Raw genomic sequence first — 27646 nt, forward strand, 5'->3', positions numbered from 1 at the left:
GATCCTTCTTCAGACCCTTCTTCAGTTATTCCAGTGATCTGTGTCTTTCCTTGGTAAACCAGCATCTGCAGTTCCTTGTATCCAGATGTTTTTGGAAGAGAGTAAATGTTCAAATGCAAGCAGTTGCATGGAGCACAGCTTGGTCCATCAAGAGAGACACAAGGAACTGCAGATGTTGGAATCTTGCGCAAAGCACAAAGTGCTGGAGGTACTCAGCGGGTCAGGCAGCATCTCTGGAGAACATGGCTAGGTGATGCTTCGAGTCCAAAAAGTCATCTATCCATTTTCTCCAGAGATGCTGCCTGACCTGCTGAGTTAGTCCAGCATTTTCTGTCTCCCTTTGGTATAAACCAGCATCGACAGTTCATTTTATAAAATTTTATGACAATGAAACAATCTTGGATCTTCAGTCTACTACTCCATAATAATTTGGGGCTGAGACTATTCGACTGTTCGTCTCGCACAATGGCGTAGCGGTAGAGTTGCTACCTTACAGCACCAGAGACCCTGGTGGGATCCTGACTATGGTTGCTATTTGTATGGAGTTTATAAGTTTTCCCTGTGACCGCGTGGGTTTTCTCCAGGTGCTCTGGTTTGCTCCCACACTCCAAAGCTGTACAGGGTTGTAGATTAATTGGCATTGGAAAAATTGTAAAATTTGGTAAAATTTGTCCCTAATGTGATAGTGTTAGTGTATGGGGTGATTGCTGGTCAGCATGGACTCGATGGGCCGAATGGCCTGTTTCCACACTGTATCCCTAATGTCTAAAGTGTCAAGTCTTATGTCTAGACTGCGTACATATCTAGTGTACATTGTCTTAAAATCCTTCCCTCCTGGTTATGCAATTCAACCAGCTTCCTTTCCCAGTTTTAGCCTCTGATTAACCTCTGTGTTCTGTTTACAAACTCACTCCTGTTACATCTGCTGATCATGCGCAATGTTGCAGGAATAAGATGTGTGGAATATAAGGTCCATCCTACAAACCATCATCCCTGCCATCGACTCCAACTATACGTTGCTTCTGTGAAGCAGCCAACATAACCAAGGGTCACACACACCCCGGTCACTCCCTCATCTCCCCTCTCTGTCGGACGTAAGATACAAAAGCTTGAAAACATGTGTCACCAATTGCAAGAACAGCTGCTATCAAATTCTTGAAAATGACCTCTCATATTCTAAGGATGAATTTGTGCCCTTCCAATCTACCTTGTCGTAAGCCTTGCACTTTATTTCTGTACATTCTCTGTAGCTTAGTTTTAGTTTTAGTTTTAAAGATGCAGCCTGGATACTGGGCCTTCGGTCCACCGAGTCCACACCGACCAGTGTTACCTGTACACCAGTCCTATCGGTGCAGATTAAAGACAATTTACAAATGCCAATTAACTTACAAACCTAGATGTCTTTGAAGTGTGGAAGAAAACTGGAGCACCCAGAGAAAACCCATACAGTCGCAGAGGCAATGTACAAACTCCTTACAGATAACACACGTAGTCAGGATTGAACCCGGGTCACTAGCGGTGTGAGACAGCAAATTTACCACTGCACCACTGTGCTGCCCCAAAGCTGTAAACACTATATTCTGAACTCTGTTTATTTTCCTTTTTGCATTACTTGATGTGATCATGTATGATTTGTCAGGACAGCAAAGCTTTTTAACCGCTTCTCAGTACACCTGACAATAATAAGCTCATAAAGTGTACGAAAGAACTGCAGATGCTGATTTAAATCAAAGGTAGATCACAGATGCTGGAGTAACTCAGCGGGACAGGTAACATCTCTGGAGAGATGGAATGGGTGACGATTCGGGTCGAGACCCTTCTTCAGTCTCGACCCGAAACGTCACCCATTCCTTCTCTCCGGAGATGCTGCCTGTCCCGCTGAGATACTCCAGCATTTTGTGATCTACCTCAATAATAAGCTCATACCAGTATGAATTACCGAGCCAGGCCAGGATGCAACCAATACTCTCTGGGTTTTTTTTAACAAAAAAAAAAATTTGAATTAACTGTTTACAAAAAATACACACAAAAATACAAACAAACCCATCACCATAGTACAAAGCAAAACAATTCTTAAATATCAAATATACTGAGTATTAAATAACTATGTTACAATCCCCATCGAGGATGACTTTCACCCCACGCGGTGCTCAACAGTCCCAGAAATCCCCCAGGGTGCCCGTGGACAGCGCGTAGTCCCTCTCAAGTACCACCCGGGCGCAGACGTAACCCCGGAAAAGGGGCAGGCAGTCGGCTCAGGCAGAGCTCTCTACCGCCTGGCACCGTGACTCGCGGATGGCCAGCTTGGCCAGGCCCAGGAGCAACCCACTCCCCTGTGCACAGGGTGTCCAAAGATGAGGATGGTGGGTGGGAAGTTCAGCCAGAAGGCAAGGAGCAGCCCCTTTAGATATTGGAACAGGGGCTGCAACCTCACACACTCCAAATACACGTGGAACACAATCTTCCAACCCGCAAAAGTGGCAGGTGGCTGGCGAGTTTGTGAACTGCGAGAGAAACAGGTTGCAAAGGACTCCTCAGTGCAGTACCCTCAACCCCAGATCCCCAATGTAGTGGGGTAGAATCCCTGCATAGAGGGGCCCCCACTGGGGGGGGGGCTTTCAGTATACCCTCCAGTGTGCTCCTGTAGACGCTTAATATTCGATGACGTATCGAATCTCCCTAAAACTCAGAGAAAGTAGAATGCTGGAGTACCACAACAGGTCAGGCAGCATCTCTGGAGAACATGGACTGGTAGTGTTTCGGGTCGAGACCCTTCTTCAGACTGAGAGTCAAGGGAGAGGGAAACTAGAGATGTGAAAAGGGAAATGAAGATGTCTAAAGAGGGTAGAAGGGTGTCCGGGGAAGTCCAAGAGGGGGGACAGGTGGGTGAATGGGTCATCGGTGGGTGGTGAGGACACCTTCCCATAGAAAAAGGCACATAAGCGGAGGCGACGGATGAAAAGCTCTACGTCATGGCAGTCACGGAACGGGGGTGGGGGCGGAGGGAAACAAAGGTGGGGCCTCTGTTGAGATCAGACCATTCCATATCGGAAAGGGGAAGGTCAGGGGGGCATGGTGCAAACACGACAACGGTGGGGGTTGTGGTCAGGGGAGGGCAGGCAAGCGGACGAAGGTTGAGGCGAGGTCCTGCGGGGGGGGGGTTCAGAGAGGAGGGGGGGATAAGGATTAGTGTATGGATGGGGGCTAGTGGGGTTATCCTGTTAAAAGAGGGGGAAGGTGAAGACCCAGTGGAATCATTACTGAGGTTCCCTGTAGGAGGGGTCGGGGGGGGGGGGGTGGGGAAGCAGTAGGACCCAGGAGAGTCAGACCACGTGGCATGGGAGCCTGCAGCATGGAGGCTCCAAGTAGAGGCATCGGGTGGTTTTCGCTGTGACCCCATCAATGTGCTGGGCCCAGGACAGATCAACAGAGGTGTGTAGTTGAAGAGTAATACGCAAATACAAGTTGTTTGTATCATGATAACACCAGCCACATTTCACTGCTCATGTCATTTGCATCCTTGTAAAGTCAAATCCTAATTCCTAATAAACTGATAACCTCCCAGGGAAAGGATTGAAGCAGAAATAGCACCAGGCAGTCTTTGCTCACCTCGTTCTGACAATTTTATTCATCAATTGCTTGTAATCTCCTTAATTCCCTTAATCTGTCATTTTCTTATCTCACTGGAGTCGTAGTGTTGTCAAAACTCCTTGGTGTCTTGCCAAAACTGACAGTATTAAAGTTCATTTATTTCAACGTGAAAAACCATGCAAAGGCAGCCCTCTGAGAGAATATTGCCTCCAGCACGGCCGGCACTTTGTGTATTCGTTACCACTGATCCATTTCCCTGCAAGATGAAAGAATTCATTCTACCATCGGGAAGAAGGTACAGGAGTCCTTCCGTGAAACCGTGACCTCTAGGTTCAAGAACAACTTCTTCCCAGCAACAATTAAGCTCTTGAACACTGCACAACATTAACTAAACTTTGAACTATGGACTGTCATGGGTGCAATAATGATTTTTTGGCTTTTTGTACTTCTATTATGGGTTTCAATGTATTGATTTTTCTTTCTTCATTATGAGGGGTGATCTTACAAAGTTGTATAAAATCATAAGAGGAACAGATTGGGTAGATGCATACAGCCTCTTGCACGGAGTAGGGGAATCGAGAACCATAGGACACAGATTTAAGGTGAAGGGGAAAAGATTTAATGGGAATCTAAGGGGTAACATTTTCACACAAAAGGGTGTTGGGTGTATAGAACGAGCTGGCAGAGGAGGTAGTTGAGGCAGGGACTGTCGCAAAGTTTAAGAAACAGTTAGACAGGTACATGGATAGGACAGGTTTGGAGGGATATGGACTCATGTCGCAGGAAAGCATTAGCCGGTGTGGGGAGGTTGGGCCGAAGGGCCTGTTTCAACTCACTATGACTCTGACTCTATGAGTCCATGACTCTATTATGTTATCTACGAGTAGTGTGTTTAGAGGCTTGGTTTTAGTTTAGAGATTCCTCCCCACATTGAGCATAACTTTGGAGGATTGGTGCTGTCCTGAGTGAGAAGGATTAAATCTCTTGCAGGAAAACTACATGAGGCAATGAGCCCACAGCCCACATTGGGCCTCTGCTTCCCTGCTGGGGGAACCAGAGGTCCAATGTGTCTGAAGAAGGGTCCCGACTCGAAACGTCACCCCTCCTTTTTCTCCAGAGGTGCTGCCTAACCCGCAGAGTTACTCCAGCACTTTGTGTCTATCTTTTGTCCAATGTGCTCTGTTCACTCTGACCCACCACACTCCCCCCCATGTGCCCCGGCTCCAATCACTCATGAATATTACTTCCAAAAATGAATCAATCTGATCCACGTTAGAATAAATCAATATTAACAGATTCTACCATCTCCCCAGGGAGCCTCATCTATAGATCGATTGTTTCCACTCATTAGTTTGCGTTCCCTCCCACTCCGACACCACCACAATCACAGGCTTCCTTCGCGTGCTTTGTTTGCTGTGGAGAGGGGAAAGACTTGTGATGTCGAAGAGGCATGGTGACTGCTTGGGGGGAGAGTATGTTGGACAAGATCTGTTCATCTGGGAATTCCTACACAAAGGTGTAGCAGTGGGCTTTAGGTGTACACCATAATCGATCGGGGTAATGTGTACTAGCGCCAGAAAATCATGTTACAACTTTATAGGACTTGACTTTGGCTGCATTTGGAATACGAGACTGCAGTTCCAGTCGAGTTTATTGTCGTATGCACAAGTACAGTCAGGTACAGGTACAATGAAAACCTGGAGTAACTCATCGGGACAGGCAGCATCTCTGGAGAGAAGGAATGGGTGACGTTTCGGCTCGAGACCCTTCTTCAGACTAGAAGGGTCTCGACCCGAAACGTCACCCATTCCTTCTCTCCAGAGATGCTGCCTGTCCCGCTGAGATACTCCAGCTTTTTGTGTCTATCTTTGGTTTAAACCAGCACCTGTAGTTCTTTCCCACACATACAATAAAAATCTTGTTTTCACAAGCACATAGACTCAGACAATGCACAGAACATAAATTATATATAAACTACGCATAATTCTTCAAGACAGTGAAGAGAAAGCATATGCAAAAAGAGCACGACATTAGGGCAAAGACACAATTAGAAAACAAGTCCACTGTAATGCAATAGAACGGTGGGCCACGATGATCCATAGTGTTCATAGTGTCCATACTGTTCCATTGCTGAGATAGGATTAGTGTTGTGCGGATTGGTTCAAGATGTCTGAAGAAGGGGCCCATTCCGAAACATCGAGTGTCCATGTTCTCCAGAGATGCTGCCTGACCCGCTGAGTTACTCCAGCACTTTGTGCCTTTTTTTGTGAACCAGCATCTGCAGTTCCTTTTTTCTACATCTGATTCAAGAACCTGTCAGTTGCAGGAAAGTAGCTGATCCTGAACCTGATGCTTGTTGGGACTTCAGGCTTCTGCCCCTCCTGACCAACAGTAGCAGTGAGACGAGGGCATGGTCTGATGGAAAGAGAATGGAGTTTCAGATCAATGCAGATGCAAGATCTTTGACCCGATTCACATGATGTGATGTCCATAAATTCATTCTCATAAGCCATAGGAGCAGAATTAGGCCATTCGGCCCATCAAATATATCCCACCATTCAATCATGGATGATCTATCTCTTCCTTCTTCCCATAATTTTTTTTTTAGATTTAGAGATACAGCGCGGAATCAGGCCTTTCGGCCCACCGAGTCCGTGCCGCCCAGCGATCCCCGCACATTAACACTATCCTACACACACTAGGGACAATTTTTACATATTACCCAGTCAATTAACCTACATACCTGTACGTCTTTGGAGTGTGGGAGGAAACTGAAGATCTTGGAGAAAACCCACGCAGGTCACGGGGAGAACGTACAAACTCCGTACAGACGGTGCCCGTAGTCAGGATCGAACCTGAGTCTCCGGCGCTGCATTCGCTGTAAGGCAGCAACTCTACCGCTGCGCGACCATTGACAATCTTCCTAATCAAGAACCTGACAATCTCTGTCTTAAAATATATCCATTGACTTGGCCCCCGCAACCACCTGCAGCAATCAATTGCACAGATTCACCACCTAAATAAATTCCTCCTCTGGTGTGGGAGGAAACCAAAGCATGTCATGGTGAGAACGAACAAACTCTGAACAGACAGAACCTGTCGTCAGGATAGAACCCAGTTCTCTGGCGCTGTAAGGCAGCAACTCTACTGCTGTGACACCGTTCTGTCCTTTGAACCTTTCCTATCCATGTACCTGTCTAAAGGTCTTAAAAACAGTGCAACTATACCTGCCTCTACCACTTCCTCTGGCATCTCATTCCACAAACTTTCCCCTCTCACCTTAAACATATCCCTCTAGTTTTAGGCTCTCCGTTCAAAATGCTGAGAAGTTGGGCGGATAGCTTCTTTTATGCTGACTGGAAGACACTGGGAAAAAAGATGTGAAGTCTTCACATTTCTGTGAGTTTTTGATGACCTCAAGGCAGTGCAGAGCTCTTTGCAGTTAATGAAGTTCTGCAGTAAGGGAGGAAAGGCAGGAGCAAGATCTCGCAAACACTCAGGTGTTCAAGACCAGCTGATCTATTTCTTTGTTCAGTTATTTTGCTCGAGGGATCAACATAGGTCAGGCCAGCAGAAGAAATATGTTTCGTTTAGTATTTTTAGTTTAGAGATACAGACTCTTCGGCCCACAGAGCCCACGCCGACCAATGATCACACGTACATGAGCACTATCCTATACGCTAGGGACAGTGTACAATTACAGAGGCCATTTATCCTACAAACCTGCATGTCTTTGGAATGTGGGAGGAAACCAGAGTACCCAGGAAAAGCCCACACAGTCACAGGGAGAGTGTATAAACACCGTGCAGACAGCGCCCATAGTCAGTTCACTGGCCCTGGAGGGCAGCAACTCTACTGTGTTCTTCAGATGAGAGTCATGAAATATTATGCGTTCACTTTGGAAACCAAATCCACATGTCTGATGAAGAGCCCTAACCCAAAACATCAGCGAACATCACCATAGACGCTACCTGACCCGCTGATTTACTCCAGCACTTTGTGTTTTGCATTTCTGACGAAACATGATTTCCATCTCAACATAATGAAATATGAGCAAAACACAATGTGCCAGAGGAACTCAGCAGTTCAGGCAGCATCCTGGGAGAACATGGTTAAATTACATTTCGGGGTGGAAATCTACAGATCAACTAATCACAGTTAGATAGGGTGGTCAAAAAGGTTTTCAGCACTTTTGCCTTCGTCAGTCAGGGTATTGAGTATAGAAGTTGAGAGGCCACGCTGCAGTTATATAAGAGGTTGGTGAGGTCACATTTAGAGTATTGTGTTCTGTTTTAGTCACCATGTTACAGAAAAGATGTTGTCAAGATGGAAAGGATACAGAGAAGATTTATGAAGATGCTGCCAGGACTCGAGGGCCTGAGCTATAGAGAGCTGAGCAGGCTGAGACTTTATTCCTTGGAGTGCAGGAGGATGTGGGGTGATCTTGTAGGGGTGTACAAAATCATGAGAGGAATAGGTAAAGGCACAGAGTCTTGTGTCTAGAATACAAGAATTGAGAACCAGAGGACATACGTTTAAGTTTAGGGGGAAAACATTTAATAGGAACCTGAGGGGTAACTTTTTTATACTAAGGGTGGTGGGTGTATGCAATAAGCTGCCAGAGCAGGGAAATGAGGCGTACTATCACAACGTTTAAGAAGCATTTAGATGGGTACATGGATAGGATAGGTTCAGAGGGATATGGCCCAAACACAGGTAGGTGGGACTAGTGTAGATGGGACATGTTCATCGATGTGGGCAAGGTGGGCCAAAGGGCCAGTTTCCACGCTCTATGACTCTATGAGAACAAGTTGTGCATGGGTGCAGGAGGCAGCAGAGAGAAAGTTAGAAGGTGAGGTCTGGCAACTCTCACTGAAAGATAGTTGAGCTCTTGACAGTTTAAAATCTGTGATGTTACCTTCCTTCTGTTCATTGGAGTGCATGATATAACCGAATCCTTCAACATGTATCTCACGTAATTCGGGAATGGTGTTTTAATTACCTGGAGAAGGACTCGCCTTGTACAAAAGTTTAAGTGCTGGAAATTATTTATATAATTGATTAACTAGTTAGAAATAAACTGCTTCATAATGGCCTCAATTAACACACAAATGTTCTCCACAATAAAAGTACAATGGGCGGACTTCCAGACTCTATTGTCTATATCATATCATATCATATATATACAGCCGGAAACAGGCCTTTTCGGCCCTCCAAGTCCGTGCCGCCCAGTGATCCCCGCACATTAACACTATCCTACACCCACTAGGGACAATTTTTACATTTACCCAGCCAATTAACCTACATACCTGTACGTCTTTGGAGTGTGGGAGGAAACCGAAGATCTCGGAGAAAACCCACGCAGGTCACGGGGAGAACGTACAAACTCCTTACAGTGCAGCACCCGTAGTCAGGATCGAACCTGAGTCTCCGGCGCTGCATTCGCTGTAAAGCAGCAACTCTACCGCTGTGCTACCGTGAGTTAAAAATATCACTATGAGTTAAAAAGATTAATCTTGGAGTATGTGGTATTCCTCACCAGCTGTGCCACCCGCCCCCCCCCCCCCCCCTCACCTCCATGTAGCATATAGATCAGTGAGATTATTGCAATATAAAAAGACAATCCCTGATTAAGTACCAATGTGTTGAAACAACCCACTGAATCCAGATGCAATAGTCGCCAGATTTTGGCGCCATTTTTACAATACAATACAATACAATATATCTTTATTGTCATTGTACAGGGGTACAACGAGATTGGGAATGCGCCTCCCATACGATGCAATAATTTAATTCATTTAAACAACAACAACCCAACGAAACAAATTGAACAGTTTTAAGACAGAATAAAGTGCAAGTAAATCTGTGCCGGATCACTGTGTGATGTGACCATCCGGCTCAGCAGGACCGGTTTATAGCAGCTATGGCCCTGGGGATGAAGCTGTTCCTGAGTCTGGAGGTGCGGGCGTAGAAGGCCTTGTAGCGTCTGCCCAATGGAAGGAGTTCGAACAGACTGTTGCAGGGGTGTGAAGAGTCTTTGTGGATGCTGGTGGCTTTTCTGAGGCATGGTGTGTTGTAGATGCCCTCCAAGGCTGGTAGCTGTGTTCCGATGGTCCTCTGAGCTCTATGGACTACCCGCTGAAGAGCTTTCCTTTCTGCTTCCGTGCAGCTGATGTACCACACAGGGATGCCATGTGTTAGGATGCTCTCTATGGTGCAGCGGTAGAATGTCGTCAGCAGCTGCTGGGGTAGACCAGACTTTTTCAGTGTTCTTAGGTAGAACAGTCGTTGCTGTGCCTTCTTGACCAGGTGGGTGAGTATTGATCCCACCATGGCAACAGGGGAACTTAAATTCAGTTAATTAAATGAGAGTGGAATAAAATGCTAGTGGCTGTAATTGGGACCATCTACTGTCACATCGTCCAGGCTGCAGCTGACCATAAAGGCCCATTGCAGACATCACCTCATTCAGATCGCCAGCGCGCCGTCCTTCTCCTCTCCGGGTCTTCAGCCTTCGTACCCCAGGGTGGGGGGGGGGTGTCTCTCACAGCTGACCTTGAAGGTGCGGACGTTTAGTCACCCACTCGGTTCTCTGCACCTCTGTACTCGTGACAATAAACTAAACTAAACTCCTACCGGCCTGTTGCCCAGTGTCATCATCATCATAATCATAATCGTACTTTACTAGCCAAGTATGTTTTGCAACAGAGGAGGAATTTGTCCACTGGAGTTGCAGACTCTCCTCCTCCCGGTTCCCAATCCTCAGGAGACATGCTCAGACCCGGTGGCGGCACGGTGGCGCAGCGGTAGAGTTGCTGCCTTACAGCGAATGCAGCGCCGGAGACTCAGGTTCGATCTTGACTACGGGTGCTGTATATGTACGGAGTTTGTACGTTCTCCCCGTGACCTGCGTGGGTTTTCTCCGAGATCTTCGGTTTCCTCCCACACTCCAAAGACGTACAGGTTTGTAGGTTAATTGGCTGGGCAAATGTAAAAAATTGTCCCTAGTGGGTGTAGGATAGTGTTAATGTGCGGGGATCGCTGGGCGGAGCGGACCTGGTGGGCCGAAGGGCCTGTTTCTGCGCTGTATCTCTAAATCTAAATCTAAAACCCACTCCAGACGGGCTGGGCACCCTGGTTCCGTGGCCGACTGCTTGTCGGCATTTGGCAACTGCCCGCACTGCCCTCCAAGAGCTTCCACCATGCAGCCTTGTGTCCGTCGTCAGGGAGTATTGATCAAACCATGGCAACAGGGGAACTTAAATTCAGTTAATTAAATGAGAGTGGAATAAAATGCTAGTGGCTGTAATTGGGACCATCTACTGTCACATTGTTGTAAGGACCCGTCTGATTCATTGATCTCTTTCAGGGAAGGGAATCTGATGTTCTTGTCTGGTCTGATCATCGTCTCCCGACTAACAGCAACAACTGTGCTGAGTCTTAGCTGCCCACTGAAATACACTGGCAGGACATACAGTAGTTCACGGCAATCAGATCACAGCACAGTGGTGCAGCGGTGGAGTTGCTGCCTTACAGAGCCAGAGACAAATGTGGTTTCCCCACTGCTGTCGTGGATGGATCCCACAACCACGTCTCATCTATGTCTCGCAGTTTTGCTCGCACTCCCCCTCCCTGGCAGATGGACCAAGCATAGAGTTCCCCTGGTCCTTACCTTCACCACACCAGCCTCCAGGTCCAACATATTCTCAAACATTTCCATCACGGGGCGGCCTGGTGGCTTAACGGTAGAGTTGCTGCCTCACAGCGCCAGAGACCTGGGTTTGATCCTGACTATGGGTGCTGTCTGTCCGGAGTTTGTATGTTCTCCCTGTGATTGAGTGGGTTTTCTCTGGGTGCCCACACTCCAAAGAAAGGCAGATTTGTTGGTTAATTGACTTCGGCATAATTGGTAATTGTCCTTAGTGTGTAGGATAGTGTTAGTGTATGGAGTGATCGATGGTCGACGCGGACTCAGTGGGCCAAAGAACAGGTTTCCACATATATCTAAAGTCTAGAAGGGTCTCGACCCGAAATGTCACCCATTCCTTCCCTCCTGAGATCCTTCCTGACCTGCTGAGTTACTCCAGCATTTTATGAATAAATACCTTTGATTTGTACCAGCATCTGCAGTTATTTTCTTATATTATATATAGTCTAAAATTAGGGATGGCCAGTAAATGTTCTCTCTGCCTGGAACAGCCACACCCTGTGGATGAATTGAATTAAACATTAAGCATCTACTGTATTTAGAGTTCTGGGGTGATGCAAAGGAAAGTTTAGAATTGTAAAATGTTTATGTGTAGGAAAGCAAGAAGAAAATAATGGCTTGGATTTTCAGTACAATATATAGTTTGATCTTGTTTTGTGCTGTAATTGCTGCCTTTATAAAAGTTTCCCCACTCAAAATCAGAAAAGAAATCAAATTATTTTAAATGCAAACATCGGTCCTTTTTTGTGCTTGTTGTAGAGAGCTCTTCGGTTTCCTCCCACACAGGTTAGATGTTAGATATGGAGCTCTGATTGCCGAGCATACAGAGGCCAACAGCGGGGCAGGGTTCACGGATAACCAGATAACTTCACTCTAGGATAACATTCTCCAAAGGGAAATGACTCAGAGAATAATGCATCAATCCTGTCAGCAAGTCTCACGCTTGTTTGCACTGGGTACTTGTGTAGATGTTGTAAGATGTTGTATAGTTTCCGATATTCACGAATATACTCCGATTCTCACTAATTGAACAATCCCAACACTAAACGTATTCTTTCTCAAATCAGAGAACATCGAACATAGAACAGTACAGCACAGGAACGGGCCCTTCAGCCCACAATGTCCATGCTGAACACGGTGCCAAGATCAATTGTTATCTCTGAACTACATAGACTTAGCTGCTTTATTGTTGTCTTTCCACTGTTCTTGCCTGTTTGTGTATGTTATATATATATATATATATATATATATATATATATATAAATATGTATATATACCTCTCATTTTATACACATATATATATATATGAATCCAGTATTTTTATACACACGCACACATAAATCCATTATATGTGTGTGAGTGCATATGTGTGTGTATGTGTATATAAATATGTGTGTGTGTGTGTGTGTGTTTGTGTGTTTGTGTGTATGTGTGTGTGTAGGTGTGTGTATATGTATATATGTTTATATATATATATATACAGATAGATAGACAGACAGACAGACAGATAGACAGATAGACAGATAGACAGATAGACAGATAGATAGATAGATAGATAGATAGATAGATAGATAGATAGATAGATAGATAGATAGATAGATAGATAGATAGATAGATAGATAGATAGATAGATAGATAGATAGATAGATAGATAGATAGATAGATAGATAGATAGATAGATAGATAGATAGATAGATAGATAGATAGATAGATAGATAGATAGATAGATAGATAGATAGATAGATAGATAGATAGATAGATAGATAGATAGATAGATAGATAGATAGATAGATAGATAGATAGATATGTGTGTATATATATATATAGGATTTTTTTGTTTTATATTCGGTGGTTTACAGAGTATTATGTTTACATAGCTCTTGTGCTACTGCAAGTAAGAATGTCAATTGTTCCATTTCAGGACATGACTATAAAACCTTCTTGTCTCTTGACATAATTCATAACTTTGCATTACGTGCATATCTGTGTGCCTACCCAAAAGTCTCTTAAATGCCTCTCTCATATCTGCCTCAGCCACCACTTCCAGCAGCACGTTCCAACCACTTTGTGTAAAAAAACGTACCCAACGCATCTCCTTTAAACTTTGCCCCTCTCACCTTAAAAGTTACACTTTCTAGTATTTGACATTTCCAAAAGGACATAATGTGCTGGAGTAACTCAATGGGTCAAGCAGCATTTCTGGAGAACATGGATAGTTGACATTTCAGGTCGGGATCCTGCTTCATAAAATTCACCCCGGAAAAAAGGTTCTGACTGCCTACCCTATCTATACCTCTCGTAATTTTATAAACTTCTATCAGGTCTCCCCACAACCTGCAGTGCAGCTTCTCATATCTCCATGTGCCCTGGTGATCTGATCCATTCATTGGAATGACTTTGGTGGGAACTGTGACTTTGTTTAGTTTAATTTAGAGATACAGCGCGGAAACTGGCCCTTCGGCCCACCGAGTTTGCGCCGACCAGCGATCCCCGCACATTAGCACCATCCTACCCTACACACACTAATTACACTTTACAATTTTAACAAGCCGATTAGCCTACAAACTTTTGGAGTGTGAAAGGAAACCGGTGCACCCTGGAGAAAACCCACGCATTCAAGGGAAAACGTACAAACTTCGAACAGACAGCACCCATAATCAGGATCAAACTCAGGTCTCTGGTACTGCAAGGCAACAACTCTACCGCTAAGCCACCAGGCCGCCCTAGTTTTTTTTTAAAACGTGGGGTTTTTTCATTCACAATGCCACGGCACTAAAGCACCATTGACTGGTCGGTTAAACAGTGACAGATTGACAGAGCCAGCCTTTGGAGTCACGGGTCTGGTTGGATATTTCTGGACTGTTCAGCACTTTCATTCAAAGCAGCTTTAACTGCACAATCAGGAGTGGGCATTGAGGAAAAGCCAATTAAAATGTTCAGAAAGTTTGAAAGCCCTCGTTTTTACTATAAGATGTTCAGCTGCCTCATCATATGTCTTGTTTCTGACTGACAGCATCAAATGTTATATATTTAACTGTAAAAATCTTACTCATTCAACATGACTGCACTGCCTTGCTGATTCAGATTGGGATCTTAATTCTATGCAGCATTTTTGGGGAATGTCTTTTTAAACATGAACATGTTTATAATTATATCGATATTTCCATTCACATATGAGGAGCATTGCAGTTTTTAAATGAATTTACCACCTTTAAATCAATCAGTGGGAGAATTATTTTACATATTTGAAGGGAACTTCTCCGAAAGTGCATCGTACAAGGATCTTGAAGATGAAGTGTCAAAATGGACCAGTAAGGTCATCTATATTACGCAAATGTTTAGTTTAGTTTATTATCATGTGCACTGAGGTACAGTGAAAGGCTTTTGTTGCGTGCTAACCAGACAGCGGAAAGAACATCTGTGATTACAATCGAGCTGTCCACTGTGTACAGACGCAGGATAAAGGAAATGACGTTTAGTGCAAGATGAAGTCCAGTAAAGTCCAATTAAAGTTTGTCCAAGGGTCTCCAGTGAGGTACTGTAGATGATAGGTCAGGACCAGTTGGTGATATGATGGTTCAGTTGCTTGATAACAGATGAGAAGAAACTGTCCCTGAATCTGGAGGTGGGCGTTTTCACATTTCTGCACCTCTTGTCTGATGGGAGACTGAGAAGAGAGAGTGACTGGGATGAGACTGGTCCTTGATTATGCCTGGTAACCTTGCCAAGCTAGCGTGTGGTACAGATAGAGTCGATGAAAAGGAAGTTGGTTTGTGTGATGGTCTGAGCTCCATCCACAATTCTCTGCATGAAGACACAAGAAACTGCAGATGCTAGAATCTTGAGCAAAATAAACAAGATGATGGATAGAAGATATACAATGAACTGCAGCTGCTGATTTACAAAAAAGGCACAAAGTGCTGGAGTACCTCTGTGGGTCAGGCAGCATCTCTGGAGAAATTGCATCAGGTGATTGGGGCCGGGGCCATCCAAGATTGGGGGACGAGACCTGGTTAACTAGAAGCTGTATGTATGAGATTGGTGGGTGGGATGCTGCACAATAGAGGATTAGCTCATTGGGCCACGGATGAGTGTTGTGCCACAATTATCCTAAGAATGGCCAACAATGGTCCGCCTGAAAGCATGGACTAATTTGCCCTCCGATGCACCACAAGGAATGCTTATGGTGTCATATAATTAAAGGGATCATTGGTGAGAGATTGGTGTGACCACATTTAGAGTACCGTGTTCAGTTTTGCTCACCATGTGGTAGGAATGATGTGGTCAAGCTGGAAAGGGTGCAGAGAAGATTTACAATGATGTTGCCACGAATCGAGAGTCTGAGCTATAGGGAGAGGTTGAGCAGGCTAGGGCTTTATTCCTTGGAGCACAAGAAGATGAGGGGTGATCTCATAGAGGTGTACAAAATCATGAGAGGAATAGATCAGGTAAATGCATAGTCTTTTGCCCAGAGTGGGGGAATCAAGAACCAAGAGTCATATGTTTAAGGTGGGAGGGGAAAAGATTTAATAGGAATCTGAGGATTTACTTTTTTAAGGGAGGTGGGTGTATGGAATGAGCTGCCGGAGGAGGTAGTTGAGGCAGATACTATTGCAAAGTTCAAGAAATATTTATACAGGTACATGGATAGGACAGGTTTAGAGGCATCAGGGATATCCCTGATGCAAGGCATCACTGATATCACTGATTACAAGAGCAACCCTGCCTGCCCCCACAGTGATGTCACACTGACCAACGAGCTCAACACCTTCTTTGCTCGCTTTGAAAACGGCAACAACACCATGAGTGGAAAATTTCAGACCACGGAGGATGAACAGGTTCTCACACTGAGCACACATGATGTACAGCGCGCACTGCGAAGGGTCAATCCATGCAAGGCTGCAGGCCCGGACGGAGTCCCAGGACGGGTACTTAAGGACTGTGCTGTACAACTTGCTGACGTATTTACAAGGATCTTCAATCTGTCTCTATCTCTGGCAATGGTCCCAAAGTGCCTGAAGTCAGCCACCATAGTGCCGATGCTGAAAAAAGCAAACATCAGCAATCTGAACGACTACCATCCGGTTGCCCTCACACCATTAGTAATGAAGTGCGTTGAAAGGTTGGTCCTCACCCACATCAAAGCCACCATCCCTGCCTCACTGGACTCATATCAGTTTGCTTACAGAGCTAATAGATCCACAGAGGACGCCATCTCTCTGGGTCTTCATACCGTCCTGACTCACCTGGAGAGACAGGGCACATACGTGAGGATGCTATTCATAGACTATGGCTCTGCCTTCAATACTGTCATCCCCACCAAACTCACCTCCAAACTCCACCAGTTAGGCCGCAGCCCGTCACTATGCAATTGGATCCTGAATTTCCTGACGGAACGCCCTCAAGCAGTGAGACTGGGCCTCCACCTGTCCTCCACCACCACTCTGAGTATTGGCACACCACAGGGTTGTGTATTGAGCCCCATCCTCTTCACACACGACTGTGTTCCTGCATTCGCCACCAACGCCATCGTCAAATTTGCGGATGACACAACGGTGATTGGGCTGACCTCCAACGGCGATGAAACAGCCTACAGAGCGGAGGTGCAGAACCTGGCGAGCTGGTGCTCAGAGAACAACCTGTCCTTAAACACAGCTAAGACCAAGGAGCTAATCATCAACTTTAGAAGGCCACAGAATGAGAAATACGCTCCAGTCTTCATCAACGGGGACAGAGTGAAGAGAGTGTCCAGCTTCAGGTTTCTGGGCACACACATTTCAGAGGACCTCACATGGTCCACTAACACTGCTGCGCTGGTCAAGAAAGCATAGCAACAGCTGTTTTTCCTGAGGACGCTGGAAAAAGCTGGTCTGCCCCAACAGTTGCTGATGATCTTCAACCGCTGCAACACAGAGGGCATACTAACACACGGCATCTCTGTGTGGTATCTCAGCTGCACGGCAACGGATAGGAGAGCTCTTCAGCGGGTCGTCTGCAGAGCACAGAGGACCATTGGGATACAGCTACCAGCCCTGGAGGACATCTACAACGCACGCTGCCTCAGGAAAGCCACCAGCATCTACAAGGATTCCACACACCCATGCCACCGTCTGTTTGAAATACTTCCATCTGGCAGACGTTACAAGGCCTTCTACGCCCGCATCTCCAGACTAAGAAAAAAGCTTTATCCCTAGAGCTATAGCTGCTCTGAATCGGACCTGCTGAGAGCCCCCCATGATCTGCCTCTGCCCCCATGGTCTTCTGGCAAAACTGACCCTGCATGAACCTATTTGCACTTTACCTTGTTTCTTTTTGTTTTCTCCCTTCTTTTTGTTGCTTTTGTTGTTTTTTGTTTTTGCCGTGTTTTATTTATTTTATAGCATCGATATGGAAGTGGCATTCTTAATCTCGTTGTACTTGTACAATGACAATAAAGATATATTAATTGATATTGATATGGTTAAAATGCAGGCAGGTGGGACTAGTGTTGTCAAGTGAGTTGGGCTGAAGGGCCTGTTTCCATGCTGTATGAATCGATGACTTTCTGACTCTATGACTCTATGACTCTATCACTCTATGACTGTCTGACTGTCTGACTCTATGAATCTATGACTCTATGACTACATTACATGTGAATTGGATGATATGCGCCTAATGAAGAAAATGCCTGTGTTGTGCAGACGTGATTCACACCCAGTGGTGTCCTGTCGAATTTCTAGAAACGGATGCAATCAGTTTCTTTCCATCCAAAGGGCATTGTCCATCGCGCCGCACTGAAATTAACGGTCATGCTTTGCACACTCGGCTCAGTCCACGGTTTATCACAGCTCTTGGAGTCACTGCCTCATAGTTCTAATGACAGGGATCTGATCCTAACCTCTGGTGCTGTGTGTGTAGAGTTTGCACATCCCCCCTGTGACCGTGTGTGTTTCCCCAGGGTGCATCAGCTTCCTCCCACATCCCAAAGACGAGTGAGTTAGTTGGTTAAATGGCCCCTGTAAATTACCCTCCCCGCTGCTCCATCTGTCTAAAGAAGGGTCCCAACTCAAAACGTTGTCTGTCCATTCCTTCCACAGATGCTGCCTGACCTGCTGAGTTCCTTCAGCACTTTATGTTTTGCTCAGGATTCAAGAATCTGCAGTTTCTTGTGTCTCCAAACATGGGTTGGGCAGCTCCAATATCATCGACGGAGAGCAATTTGCACAAGCACTTCTCAAATTGTGAAAACACCAACCACTAAAGTGAGTGCTAGTATCCAAATTGTTCATAAGTTCATAAGTTATAGGAACAGAATTAGGCCATTGGGCCCATAAAGTCTACTCTGCCATTCAATTATGGTTGATCTACCTTTCCCTCTCAACCCAATTCTCTAGCCTTCTCCCCATAATCCCTGACACCCCTACTAAACAAACATGTTATCTAACATAGGACTAAACTGAATCTGAAGAAGGGTCTCAAGCCGAAAAGTCACCTATTCCTTTTCTCCTGAGATGCTGCCTGATCCACTGAGTTACTCCAGCTTTTTGTGTCTATCTTCAGTGTACTCCAGAATCTGCAGTTCCTTCCTACACATGTGTAGGAAAATAACTGCAGATGCTGCTACAAATCGAAGGTATCACAAAATGCTGGAGTAACTCAGCAGGTTCCTACACATTCTGCTGACATGTTCCATCCAACAATTTTTGTTTTTGTTTTGTAAGCTTGCATGCCAGGTTCTCTGCGCCATGATTTGCCCCATTGCTACCTCATTTTCTTTCTACCTTCCTCCCCGCTGCTCCATCTGTCTAAAGAAGGGTCTCAACTCAAAACGTTGTCTGTCCATTCCTTCCACAGATGCTGCCTGACCTGCTGAGTTCCTTCAGCACTTTATTTTTTGCTCAGGATTCAAGCATCTGCAGTTTCTTGTGTCTTCAAACTTGGGTTGGGCGGCTCCAATATCATCGACGGAGAGCAATTTGCACAAGCACTTCTCAAATTGAGAAAGCACCAACCACTAAAGTAATTAAATGTAACATTTAAGTAGATTAAAATAAAATCATAATTTTAATTCTTCATTATTATCTACATTGATAACATCAACCATAACCTGTTGTGCCCAACAGCCAGAAAATTGATTTTTGAAAAAAGAGCAATTTTTTAATTGATATGTCTTGAGTATGGCCATTACTGGCAGAAGTTATTGTCCATCTCTAATTGACCCTGAGCTTTGCTTGCTCAGCCTTTAAAGACAGAAGTCCACCGCGTTGGTTGGTCTGTAATGATACGTTGACTAGTCTGGGGAATTGGATTGGTTTATTATTGTCATGCGTACCGAGATACAGTGAAAAACTATTGTTTGCGAGCAATCTGATCAAATCAGATCATACGACATAGTAGTACAATCAAGCCTTACAACGGGTAGTGCAAAGAGAAAAATACCAGAGTGCAGAATATAGTGTTACAGAGAAATGGCAAGAAAAATAAAAAATGCAAGGTCTGCAATGAAGTTGTTTTTTCTGCATTGTAGCATTACATTTCCAGATAAAAAATCGAACGTCTGCAATGGGTAGGTTGGAAGATCAGGTCTATACCCTGTCTAATGGGAGGACTGTTCAGTAGTCTGATAACAGCCAGGAAGAAGCTGTTTTAGACTTTAAACTTTAGAGATACAGCATGGAAACAGGCCCTTTGGCCCAGCGCGTCCGCTCTGACCAGCGATCACCCCGTACACTAGCACCATCCTACACACTGGGAACAATTTACAATTTGCAGAAGCCAATTAACCTACTAACCTGTACATCTTTGGGATGTGGAAGGAAACCGGAGCACCCAGAGAAAACCCACACAGTCACAGGGAGAATATGCAAACTCAATACTGTTCCTGAGTCTGAAGATAGATGTTTTCAATCTTTTGTGTCTTCTGCCCTATCGGAGTAGGGAGAAGAGGGAATGACCAGGGTGGAGAAGGTCCTTGATTATGTTGGCTGCCATTTTCTACCACAACCAGATGAGCCTCTTCTATATTTTCTTTTTGGGCGGCACAGCAGCTTAATGGTAGAGCTGCTGCCTTACAGCGCCGAAGGCCCGGGTTTGATCCTGACTATGGGTGCTTGACTGTATGGAGTTTGTACGTTCTCCCCGTGACCTGCGTGGGTTTTCTCAGAAATTTTCGGTTTCCTTCCACACTCCAAAGATGTCCAGGTTTGTTGGTTAATTGGCTTGGTATAAATGTAAATTGTCTCCCGTGTGTGTAGTACAGTGTTAGTGTGTGGGGATCGCAGGTCGGCGTGGACTTGGTGGGCTGAAGGGCCTGTTTCTGCGCTGTATCTCTAAACGAAACTAACCTAAACAATCCAGTGTTATTTGGTCCACATATCTGAAACCAGGTTTTGACTCTAGATTTATTTATTTGAATTTAAGATCCCAGCTGCCACAATGGGAACTCAAGTCTTCAGGTCAATGACCCAGGTTTCTAGATACTGGTCCACAATATTATAATGCTTCTGCATGCAACATGATCAGTTCCTTCAGGGCTGAATGAACGCCACCCAAGTTCAATTGCCCAAGAATTCAACCCCTTTGTTAGAGTTTTAAATTGGCATTGCTTTATAATCTGACAGCAAGCTGCGATCTACTGTGTAGAATAGGAACCAAAGTTGGGAGGCAGATGCACAAAATTCCCAAGTCCCCACCAGGAATCTGTACACTGTGGATGGTTCGATTGTAATCATATACAGTCTTTCCGTCGACTGGTTCGCATGCAACAAAAAGCTTTCCACTGTACCTCGGTACATGTGATGATAAATGAAACAGAACTAAACTCAGACCACTTGTGGTGAAGGATAACTGATGCATTTCATTCAAGCTGAAGAATTCTGTTAGAGAAAAGAAGCCAGATACCATAATAATCTCCCATATTTGTTTCCTGTTCACTCTTTTCAGATCCGTCAAGAATTAGCACTGACGACCTGACACTTCTGAGTTTTGTCCTTTAAACATCTGGGTTTCTGCTGGTCACGAAAGAGGGTAAGGGTCAGTGGCGGACTGGAGGTCAGAGTGCCGGCCTCACTCTGGAGGAGTTGGCCTTTGTCACATTGCAGTTACAGGTGAAAAAGAATTAATTAAGTAACTGCTGGGCAGAGCAAGCCAAGTGAACATCTGGCCCTGTGAAAGGTCACGGGGCGAATCAACCAAAGGGTTTGACAGAAGTTTGGTCTCACTTAAAGCGATGGGAGATGTGAAAATATTATGTATGTTTCACCATTAAAGCCTTGCAAAAACCACCTTTGCTGTAGAGTATTCAATGGCGTTGCAACTCTCCCCCTCTTACTCTGTACCGATCTGACCCCATTGCTATAGCAACAGCTTACTTTCTTCTCTCTAGATCATTGTATTCCACACAAACATGGGATGACACATATCTTTTCAATGTCACGCAGAATTGAAAGCCACAATTCTTTTATCCTTGGAAATCCTTGCTGAAGTTTTATATAAAAGATGCCAAAATTATGTGAATGTGGGGGAGAAATGTAGTGTTGTGCAATGCTATCTAACTTCTATCTTTCAACTTGAAGGGTAACCACTTGGCAAAAAAAAGACACAAAGTGCTGGCGTGCAAGATGGCGCCCAAGCCAGGTGACTGTGCCCAAGTCATAGGAGTGGATCTGCATTCACGCATTAAAATCGCTCCACTCTTTTAACTCTCTACCTTGACAACAGATTCCTTTTACCCTGCATCAGTGCACTGTGGATAGCTCGATTGTAATCGTGTATTGTCTTTCCACTGACTGGTTAACTTGCAACCAAAGCTTTTCACTGTACCTCGGTACACATGACAATAAATTAAACTAAACTCAGCTTAACTCAGCGGGGCAGGCAGCATCTCTGGAGAATATGAACAGGTGACATTTCTGGTTGGGACCCTTCTTCAAGCTCTTTATACAACAAAGAACAGTACAGCACAAGAACGTGCCCTTCAGCCTACAATGTTTGTGCCAAATGCAATGCCAAGTTAGACTGATCTCCTCTGCGGCACATGATCTATATCCCTGTATTCAAGTCATGTCAAGTCAAGTCAAGTTTATTTGTCACATGCACATACACGATGTGCAGTGAAATGAAAGTGGCAATGCCTGCGGATTGTGCAAAAAAAAACGAATTACAGTTACAGCATATAAATAAACGTTAATACAGAGAAGACAAAATTTAGTCCCTGGAGTTATAAAAGTTAACAGTCCTGATGGCCTGTGGGAAGAAACTCCGTCTCATCCTCTCCGTTTTCACAGCGTGACAGCGGAGGCATTTGCCCGACCATAGCATCTGGAACAGTCCCTTGCTGGGGTGCCAGGGGTCCCTCATAATCTTGCTTGCTCTCAATCTACCTCCTGATGTATAGGTCCTGCAGGGGAGCGAGTGTAGTTCCCATGGTGCATTCTGCCGAACGCACTACTCTCTGCAGGGCCTTCCTGTCCTGGGCAGAGTTGTTCCCAAACCAGACTGTAATGTTGCCGGACAGGATGCTCTCTACAGCCCCAGAGTAGAAGCAATGAAGGATCCTCAGAGAAAGTCTGAATTTCCTCAGCTGTCGGAGGAGGTAAAGGTGCTGCTTTGCCTTACCCACCAGTGCGGCAATGTGTGTTGTTCATGTCAGATCCTCTTTGATGTGGACTCCCAGGTATTTAAAGCTGCTCACCCTATCCACAGTAGACCCATTTATCTCCAGTGGCGTGTACGTCCTCGGATGTTGAGCCCTTCTAAAGTCCACAATCAGCTCCTTAGTTTTTTTGACATTCAAGAGGAGGCTATTGTCCTAACACCAGAGTGCCAGATCAGCCACCTCCTCTCGGTAGGCCTTCTCATCGTTGTCGGAGATCCGGCCCACCACCACAGTGTCATCAGCAAACTTGATGATGGAGTTTGAGCTGAACCTGGCCCCACAGTCATGTGTGTACAGGGCACACAGTAGGGGGCTAAGGATGCAACCCTGGGGGGATCCTGTGTTCCGGGTGAGGGGGCACTTCTATGTGCCTATCTACTGTAAAAGCCTCTCCACAGCCACTATTATATCTGTCTCCACCATCATCCCAGCAATGCATACCAGCTCCCAACTCTCTATGTGTACAATAAAAACTTGTCTTACACTTCTCAGACCCTTCTTCCACTGCAGATGCTGTTTTTTTAAAATATAAGCCAACATCTGCAGTTCATGTATCTCTGACCATTTAGCAAACTTGAATTACTTAATAAATGATAGTATGAAACTGTTGGCGGGATCCATGCCATGTGCAGAATTTAATACTAGTCCATTTAATACTTTTATTACATAGATCATCGTGTCATACAGTATGGGAATAGGCCCGTCGACCCAACTTTCCCCCACAACCAAAATGGCGCATCTGCACTAGTCCTATCTGCCCATGATTGGCCCACATCCCTCTAAACCTGTACTAGTCCAGTTAAATGTTATGATAGTACCCACATCAACTACCTCCTCCAGTAACTTATTCCACATACCCACCACCCCTTGTGTGAAAAGAGTTACTCTGCAGGATCCTATTAAACCATTCCCCCCTCACCTTAAACATATGTCCCCTGGTTCTCGATTCCCCTAGCCTGGGCAAAAGACTGTGCGTTATCCCGATCTATTCCTCTCATGATCATGTAAACCTCTTTATGATCACCCCTCCGTCTCCGTCTATGTCTCCTCAATAACTTATGGTTTCCAGGCCCCCACCCTCTCATCTTTACCAACCTCTACCTGGACTGAGGCCAGACGACAATTCTCAGACACCTCCTCGTACTTATCCTTGGACCATGACCCCACTGATGAGCACCAGACCTTAATCACTTACACTATCACTGATCTCACCATTTCCGGCACTCTGCCCTCTAATGCCTCCAACCTTATCGTTCCCCAGCCCCGCACTGCCCGGTTTTACCTTCTCCCTAAAATCCACAAACAGAACTGTCCTGGCAGACCATTGTTTCTGCCTGTTCATGTCCCACCGAATTAATTTCCACCTACCTCGACTCCATCCTGATCAAATCCCTCCCCACCTATGTCCAAGACACCTCACATGCTCTCCGTCTGCTCAATAACGTCCAGTATCCAGGCCCCCACTCCCTCATCTTTACCAGAGGCCCACACCAAATTGGGGGAACAGCATCTCATATTTCGCTTGGGTAGTTTACACCCCAGCGGTATGAACATTGATTTCTCTAACTTCAGATAGTTTCTCTCTGTCCCACCCTTTCCCCCTCCCCGTCCCAGTTCTCCCACTGTCTTCCTGTCTCCCACTACATCCTATCTTTGTCCCACCCTCTCCCCTGACAGTCTGAAGAAGGGTCTCGACCCGAAACGTCACCCATTCCTTCTCTCCTGAGATGCTGCAGAGTTACCCACTGAGTTACTCCAGTATTTTGCGATACCTTAAATTTGAACCAGCATCTGCAGCTATTTTCCTACACCCCTCATCCTCCTGCGCTCCTAGGAATAAAGTCTTAGCTTGCTCAACCTCTCATCTATACCTCAGGTCCTCAAGTCCTGGCAACTTCCTGGCAAATCCATATATATATAATATATATTTAAATTCATACACTAAGGTGTATCAGTATACAAAAAAATAAATCATTAATTCAAAATACTTTCCTTCCAACCACCATTGTGCAAGAGTTATGGATATCTAAAGCATTTTTGTGGAAGTCTCAGGGAAAGGAGGTCTTTAAAATAGATGTGTGTTTTTTCAATCAAAGCATAATTCATCCTGCACTAACAATGGACAGCTTCAGTTTTTCATAACCTGTGTTTAATGTCAGAGGGAACCCGTGACATCTGCTCGCTCCTGTTTCCCATCCATGTACTGATATTACATATCCAATTCCCACAATATCGCAGGTGATCGCAGTCTGGCATCAAGCTCCTGTAATGTAATAGTTAAATTAAGCCTTTGATGATGTGTAATAGTTCAGGTGTAGCTCAAATGGTGAGGCAGACAGCTTGCATTTCTGCCAGGAGTCCTGCAGCCATGGGTTTCAATAGCTGGAATAAATGATCAGGTAATGCATTGATAGGACTGTGTGTGATAGCTGCAATTTCCAGATGAATATGGCACATACAAGCGGCTCCCACCAGTTACTGAAAAGGATTTTTTTTTTCTCACTCAGTCTCAGAAGCCTCGGGACAATGGTAATGAAAACCTCATCTGTCATATTTAAAAGTGACATCGGTCAGACAGATGATCCTTATTCTGTGGAAAGGTGACGCCCAGAGTAACGAGAAGCTGCACTCTCGCTCCATTAGACTTGACAAGAGTTCAGTTAACTCCAGCTCTCCGCTCGGCTCCCACCACCAACACCCCACAAGACTCATTCTTCATGCTTCTATCACACCTGTGTCTTAGGAATTCTACAATCCTTGTAACGGAGTCCTGTATACTAAGTTGTGCTCTACCGAAACATGCACACACACACACGTAGAGAGAGAGACAGAGATACACACACGCACGTAGAGAGACAGACATACATACACACACGTAGAGAGAGAGAGACAGACATACATACACACACGTAGAGAGAGAGAGAGAGACAGCCATATATACACACACGTGGAGAGAGACAGACGTACACGAAGAGAGTGAGAGACGTACACACACATATACACATGTACAGAGAGACATACACACACGTGCACACGTACAGAGAGAGATACGCACATCCACACATACACACACACAGACACACAAAGACAGAGATGGACGCACACAGACACACACAAACAGAGGCGGGACAAATATACACACCCACACAGACACATAGACACATACACAGGCGGACACACACACACAGACACACACAGAGGGGGACACACACAGACACATACCGCCTCTGTGTGTCCGACTCTGTGTGTGTGTGTGTGTACGCAGACACATACATAGGTGGACACACACCCACACAAACACACATCGAGACGGACACGCACAGACAGGCGAACACACACACACACACACAAACACACATCGAGACGGACACGCACACAGACAGGCGAACACACACACAAACACACATCGCTTTCATTAATTAAATAATGAAATAATTACTTTAACGTATTCTCAAAGCTAGGATGTTCCGCATTTTAACTGTCCGGCTGCATGTTGATTGTATCTAAGTCTAAAACAACACCATAAAGCAACGACATTACCTCCGGGGCTCTCGTTTGTACATCTCTCCTATCAGCGAGGGTGGTGTTAATAATATAGGTATGAATTAGTGCAAAATTTGCGATTGTTCCTGGCAAATATATCAATAAACCAGCTCTTTCTTTCATCGTCTGATCATTATGCCTTTACATTTCACAGCCATTTCACAGTATTTGTTTTATGTTGATGTTCGCTGCTGCCATACACACCGGCGGCGCTTTCTCTCCGAGCCCAGCTTTGGTTGATTACAGTTATAAACCTATTTCCCATTCTTATTTTCACTACACTCTAATTGCAGGTCAGACTGGGCCAACTAGTTTACTTCACCCACCGTCCACGCTGTTACCAACCCCCCTCCCTCCCTCCCATACCACCTCTCCATATTGTCCGATCTGTTCAGCTATTTAAAAAATGTCGAATATCCACAATAGCTTTCAATGGATGTATTGTCAACATTTCTATGAACCAATCTAGGGTGAATGAGAGGGTCTCGGCGCTGTGTTCGCCGCCTGTCAGTGCAACCTTTCACTCTGGGCGGTGACGGTGAGTTTGTTTAAGTCACTAACTCCTCTCCGTCCCCGTCCCCTTGTCCCTCGGCTGCCCGCAGCTGGCGAGAGGGACCGTATCTCTGGAGGGCAGGCTGTCTGCAAACTGCGTGGCAAAGCTAACGGTAAGTCCCAATGTTCAGCAGTACTTTCCAACTTGATTTAAACAGGAGTTGAGTGTGTGGGGGGTAGTTGTTGATAAGATGAATAGAAGGAGAGGAGACTGCTAATGGGCCGAGTGGCCTGTTACTCTGAAACTAATCCCAACGCTTGCTTGAACAGCCAGGCGGCTGACATTGACTTTGTGCTACAGTTCTGGAGCCACTACTGGAAGGCGGCACGGTAACGCAGCGGGTAGAGCTGCTGCCTCATAGGGTTCGGTCCTGACCTCGGGTGCTGTCAGTGTGGAGTTTGCACGTTCTCTCTTTGACCGTGTGGATGGGCTTCGGTTTCCTCCCACGTCCCAAAGGTCTGTAGGTTAATTGGCCTCTGTAACCCCCCCCCCCCCCCCCCCCATCTCAGTGTGCAGGGAGTGAATGAGAAAGTGGGATAACATGGAACTAGTGTGGGCTGAATGGCCTTTTTCCATGCCTGGATTGACGATAGTTTGTTTTAGAGATGCAGCATGG

This window comes from Rhinoraja longicauda, chromosome 15 (assembly GCF_053455715.1).
Source record: "Rhinoraja longicauda isolate Sanriku21f chromosome 15, sRhiLon1.1, whole genome shotgun sequence".
Classification (NCBI taxonomy): domain Eukaryota; kingdom Metazoa; phylum Chordata; class Chondrichthyes; order Rajiformes; family Arhynchobatidae; genus Rhinoraja; species Rhinoraja longicauda.